The sequence below is a fragment of the Peromyscus eremicus genome, chromosome 6 (genome assembly GCF_949786415.1).
Source record: "Peromyscus eremicus chromosome 6, PerEre_H2_v1, whole genome shotgun sequence".
NCBI classification, from domain to species: Eukaryota; Metazoa; Chordata; class Mammalia; order Rodentia; family Cricetidae; genus Peromyscus; species Peromyscus eremicus.
The window spans coordinates 2,496,668-2,524,584 of NC_081421.1; the positions used below are offsets into that span (position 1 = coordinate 2,496,668).

The 27,917-nt window shown below is 44.1% G+C and overlaps 1 pseudogene; it reads left to right on the plus strand.

Moving 5' to 3' along the window:
* The first annotated feature begins 573 nt into the window (after positions 1 to 573).
* Positions 574 to 27,917, plus strand: part of LOC131912806 (cysteine and glycine-rich protein 1-like) — a 108,996-nt pseudogene continuing 81,652 nt past the window's right edge.

The window sequence follows — 27,917 nt, forward strand, 5'->3', positions numbered from 1 at the left end:
ATAGGCTGTCTTGCACTGCATGAAGCTTGAGGGATTGGCCAGCCTTATCCGACTTATCCTGGCCTCCAGCCCGTTTCTGTTGGGAAACATTAGCTTTCTTTGGGGAAATTTTCATACTACTATGGGCATACAATATTCTCTTCACTCTGTTGATCCTTCAGTTGTCTCCAGATTCAAAGCAAATGAAAAGTTCAGTCTCCACAGATGATGTCAGTGGGAAGTGCATAAATGTTTCTACTCAGGACAGTGGCAGAGTCAGTGGAGGTAGGTTAAGGCTGCCACAACCCACTGAAGCTTCCAGAAGACCCTGACAGTGCAAACTGAACTGAATGGGCTTATCTCTTGGGGTTGGTGTGAAGAACGGGCTTCACCGTGAGAGTCAGATCCCAGAGAAGGGAAATGACCGGAGGTTCTAATGCAGCCTACTTGGTTGGCATGGAGCAGGAAATGCCTTCTGGAGGGGGAGCAAAACCGGGTGCAGCCTGGGGCAGTCAGTCACCCCTTCTCGGAGTGCTGTGTTCCCACCCCCCACCCTCAACCCCCACCTCCGGGAACCTTCCAACAATTGCCAGAATGCCAAACTGGAGAGGAGGCAAGAAATGTGGGGTGTGCCAGAAGACAGTCTACTTTCCTGAAGAGGTCAGTGCAAGGGCAACAGCTTCCATAAATTCTGCTTCCTATGCGTGGTCTGCAAGAAGAATCTGGATAGCACCACTGTGGCCGTGCATGTAGAACAGATCTAGTGCAAGTTGTGTTATGGCAAGAAGTATGGGCCAAAAGGCCATGGTTACAGGCAGGGCTCAGGCACAGTGAGCACGGACAAGGGGGAGTCTCTGGGAACAAGCATGAGGAAGCCCCCGGATACAGGCCCATCACCAACCCCAACACATCCAAATTTGCCCAGAAGATTGGCATCTCCAAGTAGCCAGGCAGTCTATGCTGTGGAGAAGGTGGTTGGTGCTGGGAAGTCCTAGCCTAAGTTCTTCTTCTGATGTGTCAAAGGCCTTGAGTTGACCACTCCAGCGGACAAAGATGGTGAGATCTACCGCAAAGGATGCTGTGCTAAAAGCTTTGGGCTCAAAGGTTTTGGTTTTGGACAAGGAGCTGGTGCCTTGGTTCACTCAGAGAGAAGACCGCTGCTGCCTGCGCACCCTGACTACTCCTGTGGTTTTGTTGTTGTTGTTAATCCTTCCCAGAAGCCGTGGACACCTCCAAGATTCTCTCTCGCTGAGCCCTGGCACACATCACTAATGACTTCAACTTGGGTATCTGGTTTCTCTTAGTTTAGGGGTCTGTCTGAGCTCCTACCCCACCAAGGGCTTCCTTCTGCCTGGCATTTGACACCACTACCTTTAGGAGACATCTGTCTAGTCACCCCTTTAGAAAGACCATGTCTCTCCCCCAACACTTCACCCCCACAGACCTCTGTTCCTAGGCTGAACATACACCCTCTACTGGCCAGGACACCTGTGCCCAGAGGAGAAAAGTAGCAGACGAGGACTGGGCCAGGGAAGGTTGTGGCTTATTGGATACCAGAGAGTCTCCTCTGGAAAGGAGGCTGAGCTTCTTGGTGCTCTTCAGAATAAAACCAAGGTATCTCAGTCTGTAGGGTCCCCGTGGGAGGTAGAGGTGCTGACCAGTGGGCCACAGGAAGGAGCACCTTCTCTGGCCTCTTGCCTTTGAATGTGGAACTGATATTGTCCCACCTGGAATGGAGATCAGTCCAGGTCAGAGGACCCCAAAGTCTGGAGGTTCCCTGTTTGATGAGGAAAGGAGATCCTAATGAAATCCTTTGAACATGCATTCACATTTATCAGTGGTCCAGATCTTAGAGTGGTTAATTCTGGTCCTAACCCTGCATCTGGTGGCTGGGATGGACAGTTTCTCTATGTCAGCCTAGCCCAGGGTAGTGCTGTGTTCTAGCCACTCCTGACAGTTCCTCTAACGTGGAGGGAGGCAGAGGTAGCCTGTCTCCATGTAACACCCTTTCCCTCCACCTTAATCTTCACGCCTCTCCAACCCAGATGAAGACCTTGCCTCTTTCACCCCACCGTTCCCTAGGGACCTTCACTAGCGACCTTGCCCAGGCCCCAAGGGCAGGAACTGAGGGTGGAAGGGCTAGACCTTGATGTTCGAAGGGACTGAAGGGACAATGCTGTGTTCAGCTGTTCACTGCAAGGGTGTGGGCATGTGCTGTGGTGAAGCTGATTTCTCGTCTGGTCAATAAAACATTTTAGAACAGGAAAAAAAAAAAAAAGATAAGGTTGTAGCCCAGACTGGCCTAGAACTCACTTTGTGGCCCAGTCTGACCTCAAATATACATCTATCTTCCTGCCTCAGCCTCCTAAATTACTGGGATTATAGGCATGAACTCACATGCCTGGTGAGGATGAGCTTTTTTTTTTTTTTTTTAAGGTTTACACCTGCATTTCTTTGAACACACATTTAAGTAAAGGACACTATAAAACTTTTATTTTTAAAGAAATTGTGATTATAATTACGATGAAGCAATTATTTATTTAAAAGTGAGTCAATCTGAATAAAATACTGTGTTAATAACAGTGTGTGTAATCTATGAATTTGGCATAAATTGTGACAGTTGACAAACATTTGAAAGATATCAATTTTGTTTGTCAGATTAATTAGCTATTTGCTCAGGAAGGAGAAGCTGTGTCAGGAAGATATGTTAGTAGCGAATAGGATTAGGGAGGCTTTTCCACCGTGGGGGTGCTGTTGGGTCTCTGAGGGTTTGGAGAACTTGGTGTCTCAGAGGTGAGAGTAAGTGGTCGCAGGGGTTGAGGGAGGCTGCACAAATGTGATGTGGAAGAGATGCTTGTCTTCTACGTAGGACTGGACTGGCTCATGTAAGATGCAGTTACAAAAGACAGGCTTATTAATGGTGAGAGCTCATCTTTGTGGATGTCTGCAGTGGAGACAGACACCTTAGACTGTCTCGTGATGGTGTCTCCAAACGTGCTAGAGCTGCTACCATGAGAGAATTCAACAGCAACAGCATGGGTGGCTAGGAACCTTCCATTTCTGCAATAAAATCTTGGGGATATGATACACAATAGCCTTTCCTCAGTTACCATATTGTAAACATATAGCATCTTTAGAAATAACGAGTCACTTACAGAGGAAGGTAGCCCACAGCAGAGGCCTCTTATGATGCAGGGTTTGGTGCAAACAGAAGCTTCTAGAAAGCCCCCACCCCAAGCTGCCCTTGTCACTGTGTGCTGAACAGAAATCCCATCTGGAGAACCAATCTTCTCCTCACTCCCGAGGTTCAGCAGGCAGAAGCGTGAATTGCCTTAGCTGGGAGTACATCTGAGCTCCAGGCAGAGAGGAGGGATTTCCGACTGCCTGATTCAGTGTTCTGAAGTGCGGACTGAACACAGGGGGCGGATATTCGTGACTTGACTGCTTCAGGCCAGGTGGTTACATGATCTGAAAATCAAAGTAGCTTGTTTGCAAGTTAATCACTCACATTTGACGAATGTATCTAATGCCCTTTAAAGGAATTGCACTTGCACCTCAATCTGAGCCAAACTGTGTAACTGAAGTGTGAGTCTTGTGATTAGGCTATACCAAGAATGCCAAGCTAGGATAGGCATTGTCTCTGTGGGGCCTGGTGTGTACTGCCCTCCCCACACCTCCGTTCCATTATCTTAAGGGTAGAAGTTTACACCTCCAATGCTGATTGACAGCTCTCCTCCCATTGTAAGGAACTCCACTCCAGCATCTTTCACCACCACTAAAAGAGTACTGTGATACGGAAGAAAAGGAACCACTCTATTCAAACCACCACATTTATCATCTTCAAACTTAGTTTTTTAATTAAAACAGCTGAAGAGAAAACTCTATTGCACTGCACATCTCAAGTATTTTGAGAAAAGGTTGGCTTGTTAAAGTTAGAAATTCTTGGTCAATAAGTAGTGTTCCCAGTGGAGTAGAGTAAAACATACCTAAAGCTTAGTTGCAATTTTGTCAAGGTTGAATTCTTAGAAGAGCCTAAGTAGCACAGCACAGTGCACAAATTCATCTATAACCAAAGTGCACGTGTTAAATTTGCTCCATTAACCTCGGCTGACAGCATTATGTGTACTGTTCGGTGTCACCATGATTTACACAAGCCATTCTGAAATAGGGATGACAGTCACCATCAAATACTACTAATAATAGGAGTTGTATGGTGATTAACATGAATTAATCTTTAAGAAGTGCTTAAACTAACACCTGTCACCTAACAAATATTTATTAACAGTCATGTTTAAATAGTTTTACCTTAGACACATCAGAAATTACTATGGATTTTCTGCTATTGCAGACAGTAGAAAAGTCACAGAAAAACTTGAATCTACTTTTCTTGGATAATAAGATTCAGAAAAAGTACTAAAATTTTCCATAATTCTTCATGAAATAAAGGTTTTTCTGAATGGCATGCCATTGAGAAATGTGGTTTTGCCTCAGCAGACAGGGTCAAAGCAGGTTCTCCTCTAAGCTCTGATGTGTGGAACACACCCACGTTTTCTCACATCTGCACTCCCAGGAAACCAAAAGGCAGGAAAACCTACAGGCCTCTTCTCTACACTTAGGAGGAATCCACCTTGAATCCATTTTCCCCCTAATGACTGAGATCTCCAGGGACACCTGAGAACTTGTGCTGTGGGGTGCCTTTCTGTATGCTGTGAGTCTGTGTTGCTCTAATTGGTTGATAAATAAAGCTGTCTGGCCAATGGTGAGGCAGAATAAAGTTAGCCAGGACATTCCAACTAGAGAGAGAGGAGAAGAAAGCAGAGTGGAGCAGATGACAGCCCATCACCCAAGGAGCAACAAGATGCCAGCAGACTGGTAACGCCACAGCCATGTGGCAACATATAGATTAATAGAAACAGGTTGAGTTAAGTTACAAGAGCTAGCTAGCAAGAAGCCTGACCCATAGACCAGACAGTTTGGAAGTAACATAAGTCTTTGTGTGTTTACTTGGGACCAAGTGGCTATAGGACACAGGTGGGAGAGATTCGTCCTGACTGCTGGTCAGGGTAGGACTGGAGAAACTTCTGGCTACAAACTTGATTTAAAATTTATCACTTATTTTTAATCAAAATCATGATGATTTAGTTGTTATTTGTTACCTATTGACCAATCTTAACACCTATATCACTTCTTTCTACTGAATATGCTCATTCTTGATCAACAAGAATGATGATCTTAAAAAAAAAAAGATCTTATGTGAACGTGTGTGCCTGAGTGTGTGTTTGCACCATGTGTGTGCAGTGCCAACCAAGGCCAGAAGAGAGCATCAGATCTCCTGAAACTGGAGTTACAGATGGTTGTGAGCTACCATGTTGGTTCAAGGAACTGCAAACCGAACTTAGGTCCTCTGCATGAGCAACCAGTGCTAGAAACCTCTGAGTGATCCCTCCAGCACCAGGGTGAGAAAATTTTTAATGAGAGTGTGCATTAGAGCTAGAGGTTCGGTATATTTTCCTTCATTCTCTAGGGATTTGTAAATTAGTTCTTGGGCTGGTGATGCAGCTTGAAAGTGGAAGCCACAGTGTGCTGGAAAAGAGCAGTGATTTGTTTTGCGTTGTAAAGAACTAGTGTTCAGATAAAAATTTGTCCTCTGAAAGGATGTGATGAACAAAGTGAGTAGGTTTGCAGTGCTTGACACTAACGATAAATATGTATTTCTTAATGACCGGTGATGTTTGGGGGCTAGTGTAATTCAAAGAATACTGACGAGCGAAGTGAGCACGCACGCACAAAGGACTGTGAGAGAAGGCGAATGATGCATCAAGTGAGTCTACAGCCCAGAAATTCAGGTTCATTAAAATAGCACAAACACTGGAAAGCTGAGAAAGTCTCTGACGTTCAGTGTGTCGGTCTGTTGCTAAGTGCCACCTGGCGTGTGGACAAGAGGACTTGGGAATTTCATCCTGGAGAAAACCCTGTCTGTTTTTCTGCGACTGTGTAGCTCTACTAACAGTATCAATGTTGAGTTCTTCCTTCTTGTTAAATTGTATCATTTAAAAAGTGTGTGTATGCATGTATCTCTGCATGCAGATGTGTGGACATGTACCTATGAGTGCAGATGACTGCTGAGGCCAGACGCACTGGATCACCCAGGGCTGCAGTTACAAGCAGTTTTGAGCCAGACGCACTGGATCACCCAGGGCTGCAGTTACAAGCAGTTTTGAGCCACCATGTGGGTTCTGGAAACTGAACCCAGGTCTTCTGTAAGAATAGTATGTGCTCTTAACTGCTGAAACATCTCTGCAGCTCTAGGTTCTACCTTTTATGACTGCCAATCGTGCATCACAATTCTCTCCTAAAAATCTTTGACCCCATACCCCTCCAGTATCAGTTTTTACCATCTCTGAAGTAATTTTGTGTCTAATAATTCTTTCTTAGTTTTTGTAGCTGTCTTTTCAGTTACCAAGAAACAAGGAGCCTCTGTTGTCACTTTATTTGTGGCTTCCAAGAAATGACTGAAAGAGCCAGAAGTCCCAAATCCACCTCCCTGGAACTCATGCCACTCACTTCTGTTACAGAATCAAAAACCTTAAGGCCATTATCTGGCATCAGTTTTCTGTCTGTTTCACAAACTTAACACATTCTCTCTTTCCGTTTCTAATAGTGTGGGCATGTTACGAATTTATTTGACTTTTGCAAATTTGAAAAATGCTTGGTTTCACAATGTTTCTGGGAAAATATTTTGTGCACACAGCACTTTAGAACAGACTTTTTTCTCCTACTGGTTGGTCCTCTCCTCACGATCTCCCATGAGAACTCTCCCCATCTTGTCTTTGCTCCTCTATATGCATTATGTCTTTGGTCTGTTGTTTTAACGTGTTTTTTTTTTTTCTTTATCAGTGGTTTTGGGAAATTTGTGATTTGTCTGATTTAGTGTTCTTGCGTATTTTGCCCGTGACTCACCAAGCTCTTGCACGTGTTGTGGATTTATGCTTCATATCAATTTTAGAAGCCATCCAGCTATTTCTTCTTTCATCTTCCTTACTTCTTCCTGCCCACCAGTGACTTTCATTACATGTATCTTAGGCCGACTAAGCAGGTCCATGGTCTCTCCTTGATGCTGTGTTCCTTTTAGTCAATTCTCTTTGTTTCCTTTAGTTTTATTTTCAGACAGTCCCATTGTGTCTTTACATTCACTGTCTTTTCCTCTAGAGGGTTTATTATTTTTTTTTTAATCTCCTCTAACATATTTGCCATGTCTCACAGCAGTGTGTTCTTCTCTAGCGTTCAATTTGGGCCTTTTGGGAAATTTCCTCAATATTTTTATCTTATTCTTTAAACACATGCTCTGTAGTTACAACAAGTGTTTTAACTTATTACCACTGTTAATTCTAACACCTGTTAATTCTGGGTCCGTTTCAACTGATTTTTCTTTTCATTGCAAGTCTTATTGCTTCTTCTCATGTATGATAATTTTTATTGGATTTGTGTTTTGATACTAGATTATTTTTGTGTTCCTAAGAATATTTATGAGTATTTTGTCCGGAAAGCATCGTCATTACTTAAAAGGAGTTTTAGCCTTTCAACTTCTGCTTTTTAAGAATTTTTCCTCTGTACAGGCCATTGCCATTTGCGGTGGTTTCATTGAGAACAGGTCCTATAGGCTCATATATTTGAATGCTTGATCCCTAGTTGGTAGAACTGTCTGGGAAGGATTAGGAGGTGTGGCATTGTTGGAGGAAGTGTCACTGGGGGTGGGTTTTGAAGTTTCAAAAGCCCACACTGCTCCCAAGTTATCTCTGTCTCTGCCTCATGCTTTGTGGATCAGATGGGAGCTCTCAGCTACTGCTTCAGCACCATGCCTGCCTGCCTGCTGACATAATCTCCATTATGATGGTCAAGGACTCTCCTTCTGGAACCATAAGGCCATGATTAAATGTTTGCTTTTGCCGGGCGGTGGTGGCGCATGCCTTTAATTCCAGCACTCGGGAGGCAGAGTCAGGTGAATCTCTGTGAGTTCGAGGCCAGCCTGGGCTACCAAGTGAGTTCCAGAAGAGGCACAAAGCTACACAGAGAAACCCTGTCTCAAAAAACCAAAAAAAAAAAAAAACATGTTTGCTTTTATGAGTGGCCTTGTGCATGGTGTTTTATCACAGCTATGGAAGTAACTAAGACACCATTGTTCTTGGTTGCCCACCAGAATGAGATGGTAAAACCCCCATGGTTACAGAACATGGAGAAATCAAGCTGAAACTGAGCTGAAAACTTCTTCCCTCTGGCTTACATTCATAGTGCTTGAAGGTATTCTTCAGGCTGCAGGGAGAGAAAACTCGGCTGTCGACCATGTGTGCTATAATACCAATCTGCCAGATAAGATATGCCCACTGGTGCAATGACTGTTTGGGGAATAATCACTTTGTTACTGGATTGGAAGTCTTTTCCAAAGGAGGGAACACTCATCTGGTGCTATAAATGTGGAGAGAGAAAAGCATGGAGGGCATAGGCCCAAGGAGGGAACATACTACCGCTCTTTCCCTAGATGACACAGTCAAACTGCTTTCCAAATACTTATTTATAGCTATAGACTTATGATTCTTCAGCCTGGGTTAGAGAAGGGCTCTCTGCAGAAGGTATCAGTTCATACAGAGTCTCCTATGTGGAGAAAGTCATTGAGAAAAGTGACTGTTGAACGCTCAGCCCTAAATGGGATGCCTGCAACACATCACACGGAAAGGCCCAAGTGACGTCTCAGAAGTGGGGGATACAACACATTTAAGAGCAAGAAGATGGAGAGGCATCTGCCGGCATCCAGACATGACATGACATGGCCACTGCATTCATGAACACAGGGCAGCGATGGACACTCCACAAGATTGGACTCTTTAACATTCCACCGTGGATAGCGGAGGTGCCCACAAGGTCCCACCTTCCTGAGGAGCTGTTGATGGGACTCAGTTTCTTTGATAGTGCAGCCACCAAAGGACTAGGTTGGAGGAAGAGGTTCAGAGGAAAAGGGGAGCGGTAGCAGAGGTAACAAGATGTGGATATATACACAGCATATTGCCTGTATGTAGGAAACAAAAAACAAAACTTTTAAAAAGATTTCTTGTTCTCAGCCTAGAGCCCATGATTGCCAATATTGAAACGAGACCAATAAAACTTACTTTTTATTTTTTTCTAAGTGCCCTGTCAACCAATAGGCAGCACAGACTGGCTAGCAGGAACCCTCTCCCAAGCTTACATAGGTGCTGTGTGCTATTCTCTATAACTCTGGGTAGCATGCACTCAGCATCTCCAGTTCCCCAAGAACGCACTCCAGCACGGTTCTGATTTGGTGATTAAGTGGCAGGCAGTCTGTTTCTTTCCCACATGTGGAGTTGAATCGACACTGTTATACAAAACGCTGAGTGTTTTTTCATTCACAAAAATTATTAGCCCTCAAAAACTGAACCAAGCAACCTATAGCAACAAGCCAAGCACTTGGAGTTGTTTCTAGAAATCAATGTCCAGTCAGTGGTCCAAGCACTTAATTCATCCCGGAGACGGTAGTCAGAGGTCCCTTCAGATTTGTGATGTCTCATCAACATTATCGACTCAGTGGGTGTGGTGATGGGGCAGAGGTACAGACCCTCTGTGAGCTGCAGGACAGCCTTGCTACATACTGAGACCAAAGGACAAGGGATACACACACACACTTGGGACCAAATGATTCATCCAAAATATATTTATTAGTTGTTATTACATTTTCGGGCACCGGAGTTGAGAAAAAAATGAATGAAGTAGTAAAAACGACCTCACTTCATCCAGACTCAAACAGAGGAACACAACAAGTAAACGGTAAGTAAATGAGATACGCAGATGGGCGTACGAGCGATGAAGGTGAAGTGGAAGCAGGCGTGCCAGGGAGGCTCCAACTTCTTAGAGGGCATTCTAGAAAGACTCAGTAAGCAGGCAGCATCTGGAAAGGAGACTGAAGGTGGCCAGGGAATGAGCTCTGTGGATGTCTGGGGAAGAACAACACAGATAACAAACGCTCCAGGCAGGGATGTGCTAGGCGTGTGTGAGCCCGGGGAGGAGTCGCGGACCATACCAGTGCAGCCCGAGCTCTCCACATGTCACCTTCTCGCCCTCACTGTTCTCCCTGCACGAGGTCTAATGCAGCTACATATGAATTATTTGCTTTTAGAGCTTGGCCTTTGATCTCTTTTCTCTGCAATATAGTTAGCAGAGTGATATTTATATAAAGTAGTTATTTGTGCTTGCTTTCCTAGGACAATAAAACTGCTTCTTTGGTAAGTTTAAAACGTCCAGGAAGTGATCTATGTGAGTGCTTCTGTCCCTGGTGTGATATCCCATGACAGACACACTGGCCTTCTGCCTATTGCCGCCCACACAAAAGGCCTCGCTGGCTCTCTTGCCTCAAGATCCCCCACTTTTAAATCACAACACATATCTACCTCATTTTTCTGTTTGACGTGTTTATTACCTTCTATGTCCTATATATTGAACAGTATGCTCACTGTACGATTAACATTGGCCCTAACACACGGATGCTTTCTTATCTCGGATTCTTATAGTAGCCTAAGCAACAGAAATTTTTCTTTCATTACATTACCCTAAATTTCTACTGTTGATGTGTCTTTTCTCTACCAACAGTTTGTAAATTCCTCAAAAAAGAAGCTCTCTCTCTCTCTCTCTCTCTCTCTCTCTCTCTCTCTCTCTCTCTCTCTCTCTCTTTCTCTCTTCATTTTCACAGTGCCTAGTACACTAGAAAGATACTAAATATTTATTAATAGGTTTATTTAATTTTAAAGGGGTTTATAGCAACCTTCACAGCAATCCTCCCACAATCTCCCATTTGAGTTGTGTTTAATTACTTACTCTTCCATTTCCTGAAGCAAAACCAGCAACTGAGACACCTGTGTGAAAGAAGAGTATTTCAGGAACCAGAAGGACCACCCGAGTCTTAAAGTTGTGGATGAAAGATACATCATCTACTTTCTCCTTGCAGGTGGTGGAATTCTCACTTGTGCAAAAGCCTGTGCTGATTTAGCAGTGATCAATGTGGGCCCAAGGAGACAATGTCTGGTGCTGCATTCAGGATGAGAACATTCATCATGCCGCTGACTCTGGAAGGGAACAAATCATAGATCTCATTGCTAATGACTGACAAGACACATCTCCCTCTTCTCAAGTGCTGTGAGACATCTCTTTAAAATTTCATGGCATCTGTGAATTGCCTCCAGATCTTTCCTGGCAAAACATTGGTAGTCTGCAGCGTGGATCTGGCCATATTGGGCTCCTTTCTGTTCAAGCATGGTAAGCCCCTGCCTAACTTCAGAGCTTCTGGATTTTCTGTTTTCGCTGTCTGAAATGTTCTTTGTTCGGCTCTGAAAATGCTCCTTTTCATCACTCAGCTCTAAACTGAGAACCCTGCCTCTGCATGGGGCCTTCTTCAACCACTTATTTCAAGATGTCCCCACCCTGCAACAACTTGTTAAATTACTGCCCTTCAGCCTCTTTATTTTTTTTTAAATAATATTTATGCCAATCTAGCTTAGCAGGAATCCGGGACTGGATAAAAACATGTTTGGGGAATGAACAAATACCTCATTGTAAAAGCAGCCACATATGCTGTTGCCCAGCGCTCAGTGTTTGCCGCCCTTCCCCACACTACACCCACACTGTGGAGAGCGCACACAAATCACTTGCATATTCCTTGCCTTTCCACCACTTCTAGATAAATTATTATTGTCTGTATTTGAAAACTAGGAGCAAAATACTTTAAAATAAAAATGTCCCATTCGTCCAAGATCCTTTCTTGCTCTGATTTTGCTCTTTGTGGACCTGAATTTCCTGTAATGACCTTGCAGTTACCTGTCCATTGAACCCTGACCAATGCCATTTTATCTTTCCATCATGGTGAAGTCCTCCTGGGGATCAGGGTTCATCATCTGTGCTGTGACTTACAAAGAACATGTGGGCATCTTCATACAGCTACATTATGCTAAACACTGATGCCCTAACTAAGGCCGTGTGACCAGAAAATAAGGACTAAGGAAGAAGCAGGTGTGGGGACAATGTTCTGCACTCAGAATGCACTTGAATCTCTGTGGCATCGTCTATTTTTAAAAACAACAATTTATTTTTATTTTATGTGCATTGTCTTGCCTTTCCACCACTTCTAGATAAATTATTATTGTCTGTATTTGAAAACTAGGAGCAAAATACTTTAAAATGAAAATGTCCCATTTGTCCAAGATCCTTTCTTGCTCTGATTTTGCTCTTTGTGGACCTGAATTTCCTATAATGACCTTGCAGTTACCTGTCCATTGAACCTGCATGTATGTCTGTGTGAGGGTGTCAGGTCCCCTGGAACTGGAGTTACAGACAGTTGTGAGCTGACATGTGGGTGCTGGGAATTGAACCCAGGTCCTCTGAAAGAGCTGTCAATGCTCTTAACTTCTGAGCCACGTCTCCAGCTCCTGGCCATCATCTTGTTAAAGTGCTCTTCTATGTAGCCAAGGCTGATCTTAAACCCAGGATCCTCCTTCCTAAGCCTCCGAAGTGCTAGAATTACAGGTGTGCACGACTATGCCTGGCTCCTGGACATCTTAATGTCAGTGTCTCTTTGGATGCAAACAGTGAGAGCAGACTGGCAGTATGAGCAGAAGTACTATCAGCCTCCATCATCACCGCGATCACAGAGAGATAGTGGCTAGTGTAGAGAGGCAGGACAGTTCCCAATTTGGAAAGGCACCTCCGTTTGGCTGGCTCTCATTCTCTGGGCTGTCTTCAGTTCCTCTTGCCAATTGGCTTACATTTGTAAATTACTTACTTAATTTTTTAACTTTGTAATGTTATATGAAAAGCTATGCCCTGATACGGACAATTGATTTTTTACAAAAGAAGAGAAACTCCAAAATCACAAGTACTATAAGGGAAGAAGGGAAAGAAGAAAAAGGAGAGTGGGAAGAAGAGGTGCGTAAGAGGGAGGAGGGGTAGATCAAGGAGGAGGAGGAAGAGGAGGAGGAGGAGGAGGAGGAGGAGGAGGAGGAGGAGGAGGAGGAGGAGGAGGAAAGAAAGAATCTTAAGAACATGACTTTGTAGATAAGATATTTGCCAAGCTCACCAGAGAAGAATGAGATGCATACATACCTGTGATGTGTGGGCATCTGGGTCTTATTGTCCTGGACCATGGATGTCAACATGTGGATGTTACTGATAGACTCTTGAATAGGCATGAAATGACATCACACAGGGCCTGCTAGAATCAGGCTCCTTGGCATCTTTAATGCCTGCCTGAGGTTGGTGGTCTGCCCATCAGGGCACATGAAAGTCATGTCCAGATGTTGCATAGGGGATGACCAGCTGTTTTAATTGGGGTTACTACTGCTATATTGAAACTCCATGACCAGAAGCAACGTGGGGAAGAAAGGGTTTATTCCATCTACACTTTGAGGTAAGGATCCATCACTGAGGAAAGTCGTAACAGGAACTCACACAGGGCAGGAACCTGGAGGCAGGAGCTGATGCAGAGGCCATAGAGGAATACTGCTTACTGGCTTTCTCCCCAATGGCTTGCTCAGCCTGCTTTTTTACAGCACCTAGGACCATCAGCCCAGGGGTGGCACCATCCACAATTGACTGGGCCCTCTTCCATCAATCACTAATTAAGAAAATGCCCTATAGGCTTGCCTGCAGGCCATTTCTCAACTGACTTCCTTTCAAATGACACTAGCTTGTGTCAAGTTGACATAAAACTAGACATCACATCAGCCCCAAAGCCCCCACTGTGTCCATTTGTGAGAACTTGTTTCATTTTATGGATCTCAGTTTTCTCACTTGAGGAACCACCATCTGCCACAGCTGTGGGAATCATATGGGAGCCACATGGGAGACAGAATGTTGGCATCCATTTGGATCCACACAGGAGCAGGTTATCTTTGTGCTATGATGCAAAGGTAGATTGCTTTTTGCTAGTGACTTTGGTGTGTCCCTTTGTGATGTCTTCAACACTGTTTTTTAGTGGCCATCTCATTTCAGCTCAGGATATAGGAACTGCTTAAGGATCCTGCTCTCACCTGCTGTTTCCTGAGTCTAGGTTGGAAATGCTGACACTCATGAAACATAATACTGGGGCTGCAAGGCCAGCTGCTTTCTAACATGTTACACAGGGTGACCTCACATCACCCACAGATGCTGAACACTGCTTGCAGGTGACCTGGCATTTCTGTTCATCCCTACTCCGCATACTAAGTATTTCTGCCAGTCAAAACCAAGCGTGGAAGGTGATTTGTTTTGCCAAAGGTCCCACAGGAAATTGGTACTCTTGCTGACAGAAGAAAAAGACAGAAAAGAAAGGCCATTTATTTCCCATTTTTCTGCTAAGATGTAGGTATTTCCTATGCAAAAACATGTTATAAGAGCATGTTGTATTTGCATATGATCCTATGGTTTGAAAACAGTTTAAATTATGCAAGAAATTACGAATATATGCTCATTAAAAATTCAAACAAAATGATACAGAGAGGCAACAATTCCCTCTGGGAAAAGAAAGGTGTATGCAATTTCTGTCACTGTGACTATGTCTCAGATAACTTAATTATAAGCTGGGACATTTTTAGCTCAGTCTCATTAGTCTCCTTCTGTGGATGCTTGGCTTCATTGTTTTGGGATGACCTATGGAGAAGCAGAGCATCATGAATGACATGAATTTTCCCACCTTCTCTGTGCCTGGAAATGCATCACCCTTGGTAAGCCATTCCCCTGATGGCCAAAGTTTCATAGCTTTCTTTTTGAGACAGGATACCACTAAGTCCAGTCAACAGGCCTAGAACTCATGATTTGTCTTCCTCCGTCTCCTAAGTGCTGGGATTGCAGACACACGCCACCATGCCAGGCTCCTCTTCAGCCTCCTATGTGTGCATTTTGAAGGGAAACTAAAGCAAAGTCAGATGAACGAAGATTAAACAAGGAAAGCCTCACTGGTGCTCTACCTAGAGTATACAGTTTGAGATGACTCAGGATGCTGATAGCTGTTTCCAGGCACAGGCCAGCCCTGAACCTTTCCGTTATGTGAGCCAGTGCTCTGTGCAAATCCCTGAGATGGTCATGAAGAAGGGAGCAGATCTCTGAGGATATTAAAGACAGGTGGTCTACGCCACTGCTGGGCGTTTTAGATGTTGTCACCAGCTCTTGGTCTTTCACCTTCAGACAACAGGGGTTTCATATGCTTGGTTTTCTGAGCAGGTGAGGTAGTTCCATCTGCACAGATTGGAGTCAAGAAGGGAAGGACTTTCTTTCCCTGGCTGTAGCAAAAACTCTGTGTGTTCAATCACTCTCTTTAATGCAAACATTGAGGAAAGAAAAGAAGGCATATCCAAGACCAGGTCTTTGATCTCACTTCTTGACTTGAAAACTCTGCAAGTGAGTTCACACTGCTTGTCATGAGTTCACACTGCTTGTCATGCTCTTCCAGGAGAATATCATGTGCTGTTCTTTGGGGCCAGATTTCCATTCTATGATTATCTGAGTAGTTTCCATATTGTGAAAGATAGGAGAATATGGTCCAATGAGTCAAGAAAGATGAAACGCAATCTATTTGAGTTTTTAAAAAATATATGGTCTAAAGGGTAAGGAATAGGAACTCAGCTTATATCATGGAGGTGGCATTTAACTAGGTACCTAATATTCTATGTTAAATTACAGACAACTTGAGAAATGTTAAAAGTTGCCTAGGTGCTAGGTTGATCCTAAGATTTATGTCTTCCATGTGTTTCAGATTTTAATTCAAAGCATGTGCTAGCATGGCCACAAAATGCTGATGTAAGCCCTTGGCTCTCTAACTGAATTAGAATTCTTGAAGCCTGTTCATGTTTTATTTCTATGTCATCCTTAAAACCACATGCTTATCCCTCTGCCTTGCATTCTGAACACATGAAGTACTCTCTCAACATAACTCTCAATTCAGCTGCTCCTTTCAACCAAGGGAAAAAAACCTCAGAGTCCTATCTACTCTGCCTCCCCCCATTGCCTCATTTCAATGTCTATTTTCACACCTAGAAAACTCTCCCACTTTCCTTCCAATAATAACTCTTCTTACCTCTCATTTTCCTTCTTCTTCACTTTTAAATTTCCTTCACTCATTTGAAACCATTCAAAGCATTTTTATTTATAGATTTGGGCGTGGTTTCTTCTACTGATCATGACATAAAAATGTCCCTTTCATTTAGCATGGTGCCTACCACATATTGTCATGTTCTGTAAATATTTTTAAATAAGTGAATGAATAGGTGCCCTTTCACAAAAACAACTTGAGTATAAAATTCTGAAGTGTGGATGGTGGGTGCCTGTTTACTGGGACAATCATGGTACCACATCAGGGATACACAGGACACTTTACTTTGCAAGGGACATGCTTCTTCTTCTTCTTCCTCTTCTTCTTCTTCTTCTTCTTCTTCTTCTTCTTCTTCTTCTTCTTCTTCTTCTTCTTCTTTTCCTTCTTTTCCTTCTCCTCCTCCTCCTCCTCCTCCTCCTCCTCCTCCTCCTCCTCCTCCTCCTCCTCCTGCTGCTGCTGCTGCTGCTGCTGAATATTCTTGTCTTCCACCCAGGTTCTCATCAGTTTTTCATCCTGACTATAGCCTATCAGTCTTCTGGGACATGGTTTAGGGTCCTCCTGAGCTTCTGATGCTGAGTGAGGGCTTCTATGTGCTTCCAGAACCGAATATAGTCTATCTCTCTCTATTGTGCCCTTATCTCATGGGACTAGAGTTTTCTCCTGTCTTTTCCCCCCACTCTGGTGCCTCAGAAACATGCGATGAATCTGGTTTGGATGACTTTTGAGAATAAGAGTGAGTGAGAAAGGAGGTTGGAAACATTTTAGAAGAGTGACAAAGCAGTAGGATTCATTTACTCTCTTAGGTGAGACAGCGTTGGAAGAGCTGCAGAATTTCCAAGAAGGCTGAGGAGCTGTCCGATTCAGCACCAGAGCAGTGAGGATTGCGGCGAGCAGAGCTGCTTCTTCAGGTTCTTAGAGTTTCTCCCCTAGGGTGCTTTCTGTTCTTGCACTGCATCATGATGTGGAATTTCCTTCCTGTCCTTAGTCAGACTGAGCTGCTTCTGCAGAACACTTACACTGTACGTTGTTCACAGTTCTAAGATGTCAGGAAGTCCAAGGGCAACATGTTACTAGATTCACATCTAGTGAAGCTGCCTCCCAATTCATGACTGGTCAGCTTCTCAGCATGTTCTCAATAACAAGAAGAGTGAGAGAGCCTCTGGATTCTCTTATAAAGGTGCTAATCCCATTCCTTGATGTTTTATTCTTATAACCCAATCAACTCCTCAAAGTCTCTATTCAAACCCTCACCCTAATCCTAACACTAACATTCTCGTTGATGGTTTGGTGAGGATTCAGACATTCCATGTATGACTTCTCTCCTTGTTTGTGAGAAATCACTGTATATTAAGCTCTTTCAGACAAGCTAGAAAAAAGTCTTAGGTTTATGCTCATGAGTGACACTGTGGGCCAAATGTCCAGAGAAGTCAAGACTGGTGTCTCCTTAGCTTGGGTCTTCTGATGACTTTTTTTTTAAAGAAAGGAAGGATATTCCTTCTAGGTGATCTATATCCTAGGGTCTATCTTTCTGCTATGCTATTGTTAATTACAATTTTTCTTGTCATGGGATGGTTTCAGAGTGTCTTGGTTTATACACATGCTGATGGGGCCACCCTTTGATGCCCTATGACCTCTTCCTCTCCCCCTTATTTTGTTTTTTATCAACCAAAATGCCAAACTGATAATGGTCCAGTCCAGTTAGACTCAAATGTCCTCGCTGCCTTCTCGAAGCTCCTGCCTCCTCCATTAGGAAAAAGGCTAGATTTACATAGCAGAAAGCTCAACACTTTAATATTCAGAGAGAACCTTGAAGTTACTATATAATGCAATTTGTGTCTCATCTCTACATTAATTAGCTACTTATTTTTAATGTATCAGCTCAGGCACCCTCTCCTCTATGACAGGCATGTCAGAGTGAACTATCACTATCCAGGAAACTTGCTTTTATAGAGGCACACTGATGATCCTATTTAAATATTTTAAAGCCATCCTAACCCTCCTGACTCAAATCTGACTTTATATTAGAATATCCATTTTTTTCATAAACCATACTTCTGGTTCCTGAAAACTATAAAAATAATTTATGCTAAAGGACAGCAAGTCAATTAATAGGTCACGAGAAGAGCCAATCTCCTTCAGCTCAAGTTGTCTTTGTTGTGGACTCCTGAACCGCACTCTGACTATACCAGCCGTCAGTGTGACCCTCACTTACTTTATCTCTGCAACATTGGGACTTTAACTACACCACCAGGAAACATAGTGCTTCAGAGTGTTTGGGTCCTCAGTGTTTGCCAGGCAGGAAATTTGCATGTGTGGACATGGATTTGACCTCTAACTCAGAAGTAACCTTGTGAGCTCGTGGTGAAGGTAGCGGTGTGTGTATGTATGTAGAGGAGGGGTGCAAACACTAGGCAAACTTTCAAAGGCCGAATGGAAAGAGTTCGTTGTATGAGCTAAGATTACTCGTGCTAAATATATGAATTATTTCTTGACTGTGGACTAGAACTCTACTTGGAGAGACAGGGTATAGAAAGAACGGATGGATACATTTTCAAGTTCGAAAGATTCAGATTCAGTTTGAGCTCAGCCATTTATTTACTCATTATGCAAATGAGTATGACCTTATGCAAATGCTTGACCTCCCTGATTCTAAGTTTTCCCACTGGGAAAGTAGATAATACTCATTAGACCGAAGTATTTTGAGATCAAATAGAATTTGATTTGAGGAGTGTCTGGCACATAGCAGCCACCAAATAAGTAGAAATTATGGTAATTTTAATGATCCTTTTTTTTTCTAAACAGTATAGTGGTGTGTGACATTCTGGTCAGGAGATTAGAAGGATGTAGCAATGCCTTCTACAATCTTCCTGTACCGGAAACTGTGGGGAGAGGTTTTCATGAACTACTTTAACCCTCATAACTACTCTCCAATGATGGGTACCATTTCTATCTCTGTTTACTGGAAGAGAGAAAATAAGAAGATTTATAATTCTCCCACTCACATAGATAATAGTCAATAGTGGAGTTCATATTCAAGTCTGGCTATTCTGATTTCAGAACCCCTCACCCTGTTCATTAGTGGAATTAATTAGTAAAATTAGTGAGGTAATTGAGTGAAATTAATTGAGGGTCAGTAATTTGTGCATTTGAAAAATATGCAAGGAAGAGGTTAAGCAAGGAGGAAGGAGAGGAAAATGAGAAAGACGGGTTATTTCTTAAGATATAAACATTTTTACTTAAGATACTTTTATGTCAGGCATCATGTCTCATGTCTGCAATCTCAGCACTCAGAAAACTGAAGCAAGAAAATTGATCCCAGTTCAAGACCATCTTACAATACACAGTGAGTTCTTGGCCACCCTGGGCTACGTGGCAAGGCCCTATCTTTAAAAAGAAACGAAAGAAAGAGAGAGAGGGGGGAAGAGGAAAAGAAAGCTTTAGAACATGGGGGCTTCGTGTTCCAAATAAACAAATGAATAAGTAAGCTGGTCTTGGGCTCAAAGACCATCAATGGCTGTCTTGCTGAGGAGTAGTCCATCATACGGACATACCTTGTTTTAGTCAAGTATTCACTTATTGACAGATGTTTGACTTCTTTACAATTTCTTGATATCGTGATCATTCTGGAACATTAATACACATATTTTGTATGGGGCTTTATTTCATTTGTCTTGGGTAAATATCTGAGGAATGAATCATAAATTAAATGCATACTTACTGTGTATCCCAGGCTGGTTGGTCTCAAACTCAGGGCAATTCACTTTCTCAGCTCTCTGAATTCTGGGATTTCAGGCATGTGCTACAACTGGCTCCATTAATTATCAGATTTCAAAAGCAAACTGATTTTTTTTAATGTAAGCCTATATCAAAGTTATTAAAAATGCATGAATGAAAAACTTAAATGCTGGTATTAATTTCTAACACTGTCCTTTCTGTCAGGTTTCATTTTCTGCAGCAATCGTTAATCCAATCTCAGGACATTAATGTTGGATGAATTCTAAGATATTGGGTAATTTATCTCCGTTGTTTTATAAGTAGAACAATGGAAGTGCTGGAGATGAGATGAACAGCTCAGAACAGAATGCAATATAAAGGCAGATCTGCGAATATTAGCTGTTTTGTCTTCTGGACTAATGACCTTTCTGACAGATCAAAGCCTGTTCATGAGACATTGTGTGACCTTGGCTACTGAAACTCATACATCCCAGTCCACAAGGGGTACTTTGTTCATGACATTTGATCTTGTTCCCTCCACTCCTACCCTTCTCTCTGTCTCTTCATGCATCCATGCACCCACTCATTTAGTCACAAGCATGTATTGAATGTCTTCTAAGGCTATGGTGTTGCCAGAGCTGTTCAGGATACCAAGTTAAAAGAACAGTCTTATACCATCTCCCAAAAAATTGGAGGCTAGAGTGGAGTGACCGATAAGTGTTTTTGAGCACTGACTGCTCTTGCTGAGGACCTGGGTTCAGTTCCCAGAACCTAGATGGCAGCTTACAACCAACAGTAACTCCAGTTCCAGGTGGTCTGGTGCCTCCTTCTGGCTTCTGTGGGCACTGTACCCATGTGTTACACATACATACATGTAGGCAAACACTCATACCCATAAAATAATTTTTAAAAATATTAGGAAAAAAACCCATGGAGCATCTTTTGTGAACATCAAAATATGTCTTTCAATGAGACAAGCTTTGGAGTTTTAGAACATTTGTGTACCAGGTCATGACGCAGAGGTTAAACCTCTGAGAAAACTATTACCTTGAATCATGGAAATTACAGATGCTTGCCAATGCTTCATGTGGATGAACTACTGAAAGATCAAGGCCTTATGTCATTCAGCTTCCTCCAAGATCCAAGCTTTTACCATTGCAAATACTTCTAAACACTCCAATGAAAGAAAGTACCAAGACTTTTGGAGACCGGTCACAAGGTTTCCCTGTTAGCTTCCTGAGCTGGGGTCAGGACCATGTGTAGAATACTTGCAGATATATTAAACATTTGAGGGACAAATTGGTGACTCATGTTAGCACTGGCATAGAGGATCAACCGTAAGGTCTACTACTGTTTATCATGAAAGCCTAGTTCCCTATAACTATGTTTCATGAAGTTTCAACCCATGCCTTTTATGGCCCAACCATCAATGAGGTATGGCAGGAGAGTTTGAGATATACCATGGGGCAACAATTCCTTCTCCTCCTCCATCCATCGGGGTTCTTCATCACAACTACAGGGGCTACCGACTGCACTGTGTATGACATCCACTAATGGAGCCTCACAGAGTAGTCGGGACTCATTTTTCCTTTATCTTACAAAGTAAGCATTAGTAAGGGCTCTCAGAGGAACAGAATGGTAGAATGAATATACATTACAAGGGGGGATTTATTAGACTAGCTTATTTGGCACTGTCTGGGGAGTTCAACAATGATCACTGGCATGCTGAAGGGGTTTTGACCTTAGAAGTGACTCAGTCAATGAGGCTGGGTGCTTTAGCTGACTCAGTCTGGAGATGAAGGCCAAGAGGATCACTGGGGAGCCACTGGCCTTCATTCCACATTGAAAGGCTGAAGAAGCAGGGCACCACTGTCAGCAAAGGAGGACAGCCATTGCAGAAACAGAGCAGATGCCCTCAGCATCCCAGAATGAAGGTAGGCAGACAAAAAGCAAGGCTTTTTCCTGGGACTTTCTTACATCTGGACCACATCAGGAAGGTGCTGCCTTCTGCGGGAAGGTCTTCCCCTTTCAGTTAATCCTTCCAGGAACACCTTCACCACCCGCACAAGTCTCTTAGTTGATTCCACATCCAATCAAGCTGACAACCAATGAGGCTGCAAAGCCTGCCAATAGGGCTGTTCTCACAATGTCATCACTTGGTCATAAATGCCAATGACAGCTGAGTGGTGGGTCAGAAGCAGAGGCTGCTCTGGGGGATGTGTTACCTGAATTCTAATATGAATAAATGATAAATTAAAGTTCAGTTAGTTAAATTATCTTTTCAGGGATCAAAAGAAAAAATGGTTGTAAGAGAATGGAGCTAGAAGTGTTAAGCATGATCTCTGGACTTGTATTAGAGGGTTGGAGATGAAGATTAATTCTCATTTGTAAGAAGGCAGCTTTTTCTTCTCTGAGATGAGCTTTTGGCAACATCCACTGAAGGACATGGAATCCAGTGAACTGTTCCTAGTTGTTAACAGAGAGATGGACTCTGGCTGCTGGGGCAGGGAAAGGTATTTGTCAAATGGATGACATGTACTCACAGGGTCACTGAAGGAACTACGATGAGGCTTACTAGCCATTCAAGAAAATCAAGATAACACTATGCAAACAAGTTGTTAGACTATTGCTTGGCACCTGCTGCCTGTGGAACAAGGCAACCTTCACCCAACCACTAGAGCTCCAGACACAGTGCAATGCCCAGAGTCCTTCCTTCCTTGTTTTAATTGATTCAAAGTCAACGGCCAGAAAGATAGGTCTGACTGGTGGAACCAGGTCACATGATCATGCCCAGCTGCAAGAATACCCAGCATGTTAGTCAGTCTTACGTGACTGTAACAAAACACCTGAAGAAACCAGCTTTCTAAAGAAACAGAGTATGTAAGTCACAGTTTGGGAGGTTTATGGGTGTGGTCCCTAAATAATCTTAGTTCTAGTACAGGCCCTCCTGGCTGCAGGCACATTGTGGAGGATAGTGATGGTGGGTGTTAGAGCTGGAATGAGCAAATGATGACATTTCTAGCCTGGCAGGGCCAGGCCTGCTCCTTTCTACCGTTCTTTTTGCGAGGGATCATGGGAATACTGGAGCACTGTCTTTCTGAGTTTGCCTCCTGAGCTGAGGGCTACCCGCTAGGCTCCCTGTGGAGAGCAAGCTTCAGTTCTCTCTAAAACTCAGGGATGTGAGCTCAGTAAACATAAGAAAGGGGTCGGGTGGGGGGGCTCACTACCATGGGACTAGTATTCAGAGGTAAAAATCACATCAAATCTAAAAATTTAGACTTCGGATGAGGAAGGAGAGAGGGTATTGGTCTAAGAGAAGATGGTAACTGGGGAAAACTCCCCCGCTCCGAAAAGGACCAGGAGGGACAGAGTGCAGCGGTCAGTATTGCTTATCTTAGCTGTAAGTTGTCAGACTTCATTCGGGACCCCCAGCGGAAGCTTCCAAGAGGGAATTATAGTTTCTAAGCTCCTCCAGGAGATTCTGACGTCTGGCCAGCTTTGAGAACCACGCAATTATATGCAGAATCCGCTGGAGTAAAGAACACAGGTGGGCTCCAGAGCTCACAGCTGCAGGTACCAGGAGGCTGCGGTCGGCCCACAGCCACTTTGAGTATGTTTGGCGTCTTTCTGCTGAGCAACAGCAGGAAATCATCGCGTAACTCGTTGGCATTTCTAAAGGCCTAGCATGATGCACACTGCACGCGGGAAGCTTTTTAAAGCCTTGAAAGATGTTATCGCATGATTAATAAAAGAAAAGCTCTCTTCTCTGGGCGGTATGAGAAGGAAAGAGGGGATGATGTAGCCAAGTCCAGTGCTGGAGAGCTGTGCTGTGGACCCGGGAACCAGAGCCAGAGCCCACCCCCAGACCCTCACTCATTTTTGTCCCAGGATGACTGGTTCTTCTACTTCTGTGAGTTAGGTGGGTGGAGACTGAGCAAGCCTTGGAGGATATGCAAATGTGAAAGCTGGACAAAATGCTTTCAGGAGCCAATCTGGACCCTTAGAGAGGAGCCTGCTCCAAACCAGCGCCTCGGTGAATCACAGACTTTTTCAGCAGTGTGGCCTTTGGCTCAGCGGAGGAAGATCTGGAATGTAAAGGGGCTTCCAGATTTAGAACGCCAACTTAGTCCATTTAGTTGCTACAACAAAACACAACAGTCAGATGCAGAAAAGTACTGTGTACCGTTCTATCCGCTGGAAGCAATGTCCAATCAAGGTCAAGGCTCGAGCAGATCTGAGGTGTGAGGAGGGCCCTTTTTCTGGTTCACAGACGGCATTGTCTCCCTGTGTCCTCACACTGGGGAAGAGGCTGACCTGCCTTGTGGGCCTCTTTTATAAAGTCCTCTGTCTTTAGCCACCTTCTAAATGCCCCACTGCCTAAAACCGTCACCTTTGGGGTTAAGATTACAATACATGAACCAAGGGAGATGGTATGTGCAGACCAGAGCAAGAACCTGAGGAAAGGAGGTTTGGAAGCAAAATGAATCTCCACAATACTAAATTTGCTTCCCAATACTGGGCTAGATAGGAGATGAAGGAAAGTTATCAAACAAGGAAAGTCATTAAGCAAAGAATGCGTATCCCAGAGCCAGACATTTAATGAAAAAACAGCCAGTAGCGGCAAGGACCAATATTGGCTCTCCACAGTAAACAACTCCGGAGATGGAAGAGGGAGCAAGCGCCCGCACCCCACTGGCCGTGTTCCCTCATCTGTCTCTGTTTACTGCTTATGAATGGGATGGATGAAGCCACCACAGCGAAGGGGCTGTCCCTTGCCTGGCCTGTTACCAAGGTCTGCAGGTAACTTTGAAGGGCAGAGTCTCCAGGGCACCGTGCTGGTCAGTGTTTCCCAAAGTAACGCCCTGGGAAACCAGACCCCTGCTCCCATCAAGGCAAGCTTACAGCCTGTTCTGAAATGAGAAAAAGTGGTGCTGGCATTAAGAGATGACAACAGAGGACTTCCAGCTTTCTTTCCTCATAGCATATTGTGGGATGTAAGACCAATATGAGGAAGAAAAGACCACAAAGAGAACCCATGGACATGCGTGGTAATAATTAGGCTGCTGAAGCCCAGATGCTTGTTGGCCCTTTCAAACACCTCTCACTTGACAGGTGTAATTTTCTAAACTGAAACAGGGGGAATGAACCTTCAAAGGATGACAGATTTTCTTCGATTCTTGTACTAACAAGGCTGTGTTAGACACACGGCTTAAGAATATTTATCGACCAGCTACTACACTTTGTGTTGTTACTACTAGAGTGAGTGATTCAGCCTCCCTGCCTACACAGTTCTTTTACAGCTGATATTTGGTAAAGGAAAGAGAACCGTCAATAATCAGCTTCAATAAACTAGAGTTAGTGATGGATCACAGTAAGCACAGGATGCTGTAAGGAGCGAGAGGCTAAGATGTATGGCAGTGTCTCCACTGACATTGGAGCTGTGGCAGTTAAGAGGGAGGCAGGTCGTGACCTAGAGTACGAGTCAGAAGCAGCGGAATCTGTAAGCTAGGGGTGAGGGCTGCCTGAGACTGGCTGGCTGAGCCAAGGAGTTTGGGTCCTTTTCCACCTAGGATGTTGCTATCCGTAGTCCCCAGATAAGCAGCACAGCATTACCTGGGAGTAGACAGAAGTGCGGGCTGTCAGCACTGCCTGAAGCCACCGCGGTAGGGTGCACTGCAGTAAGCTGACGTACAAGCACAGTTAAGTAAGTCAGAGAAGCTCAAGGAAAAAACTGATGACTCTTCCATCCCAGATTTTAGTTCCCTACAATTGGGGTGGGGTCCAATTGTTATTATGTTTTGTGTGTAAATTAATGCAAATACTTCTTAGATATGTTTATAATTAAACATTATACTCCTTTTTAAAAACACTCTTATTTTATATGTATGAGCATTAGCCTGCCTGTAATGTCTGCGACCACATTTGTGCAGTACCCATGGAGGCCAGAAGAGGGCGTTGAATTCCCTGGAGCTGAAGTTATAGGTGGTTGTCAGTCACCATGTGAGTGCTGGGAGCCAAACCCAGGTCCTGTGCAAGAACAACCAGTACTCTTAACCACTGAGCCATCTCTCCAGGCCCCAAAATATAAATTCCAAACATGCTTTGAAACAAGTAAACTTTAAAACACGGTTTTAATTTCCTTTCCTCTTGCCATGGTAAAATACTCTGACAAAAGTAACTCAAGGGAGTAAGGGTTTATCTTGGATCATGGTTCAAAGTAGAGTTCATCATGGAGGGGAAACCGAGGCAGTGGGGGCTTAAAGCAGTCGGTCACATCACATTCCCAGTCAGGCAGCAGAGAGAGATGGATGAATGCTACCGCCCAGTCCTGTTTCTCCACTGATAGAGTTCAGGATTCCAGCCGGAAAATGGTGCCCCCACCCTACCCCACCCCACCCCACCCCCGAGTAGGTGAGTCCTCCTACTTCAGTTGATCATCTCCATCCTCTCTACAGTGCAGGGATTACAGGTGTGTAGGTCATGCCCAACTTTTTTCTCGGCTGCTGTGATCTGAACCCAGGTCCTCATGCTTGCTCAGCAAGTGCTCTTACCCATTAAGCCATCTGTCCTGACTCTTGTAATAATCTTGAGAGATCTCACAAACATTGGTTGAAGCCATTGGTACACTTGAAGATCTAAGAGGCAGCTCTAACAATAAAAATACCTAGACAGGACCCCAAACCCCAGAGTTTATAGGGGCAAGCTGATAAGTGGAGTGTATTCCCAACACCTAGCACCCCAACCATGAATAACCTAAAAGCAATGATTGTGCTCCGTAATGTAATGAGTTCATTTGCAGAGAGCTTACTGGTTTGTACTCCATAGAGTCAGAGAAACTGGAGTTTACAGATGTGGTAGACTTACTAGCAGATAATGAATCTGAAAGGCAGGCAACAGATCAGACTGGGGACAGCAGGGAGGGAAGACTTTGCCCACCTCGGGGAGCATATACACTCCCACTTCAGAGGTACTCAGGGGGTCAGTTTCTATCTTTGGGAATAACACAGAAGAAAATGGGAGTATAAGCATCACTGGGGTTGGGTGATAGTAACTGGGCACTGGGCCTTTGCCACAGCGATATTGTATGTATTTCCCTCGTGGGAAATCTTGGGACGTAAGTAGGCTAGCTGTGACCTCAATATTAATTAACCAGCCAGCCAACCTCTGTGTTCCCATGGAGCTCTCTGCCAATGCTGGTGGGACACAGTGTTTTGCAAAGTTCACTGCACATCAGTCACCTTCACAGCTGAAGACAGTGCTAGGTTCCACACCTACAGAATCTAAGTCGCTGGGTCTCTCATGGGCCTGACCATCTGCATCTGTGTCATGTTCCCTGGTGATGATGTTGCTGATTTGGGGTCCACGCCTTGAAAATGACTGGTTACTGTTCTATCCCGCCCAGATTCCCCATAGGCTCCTTCAACTTACAAGGATGCTGTGGCCACAGCTCTTTTTCCCACTGGGAATTATCCTCAGATGAACAGAGCCCCCTTGTCTGGAATCGCAGATTGTCCCGGACAGAGCCCACTCAGTGATTGGTGGAAGCAAGAGCATGCAGGGGCTCTTTCCCTAGTGTGGGGACTCAAATGTCCCTTCCTGTGTCCGTGCCCCTGTGGGCATGGCTCTGTTCCTTCCCATCACTGCGCTGCACTTCAACATTCCCCCAGGACACAGTACAACTCCCATATGACCACAGCAGTAAAGGGCAGAGAGCCAGCACAGGCTCATGAGTAGGTTTGTCACCTGGGGTAGGTAGGCTCAAGATAGAACACAAGCACCCTGACAAGGATCCAAGCCGTGGGTTGTCTTGAATGTGGCAGTGAGGGGAGAACCACCCGACAGAGTGAGTCACACGGCTCTGACCCCGGTCAGCAGACCAGCGCTCCAGACAGTGCTTCTGCCGGAGGCTCTGTGGAGCATGCCCCAGGAGAGCCAGGAAGTGCTGGGAAGAACAATTTCATCTGTCATCGTTTGGCCACAGTACAGTTACCTGAGACATTTTAATGGAGTGCAGAAACTGCACGCATATACATTTTGAGACGGTATAGAAGAGAACAGGAAGCCATCCTCTGCCCCAGCTTGTAGTAAGATGAAGGCCAAGGGGCTT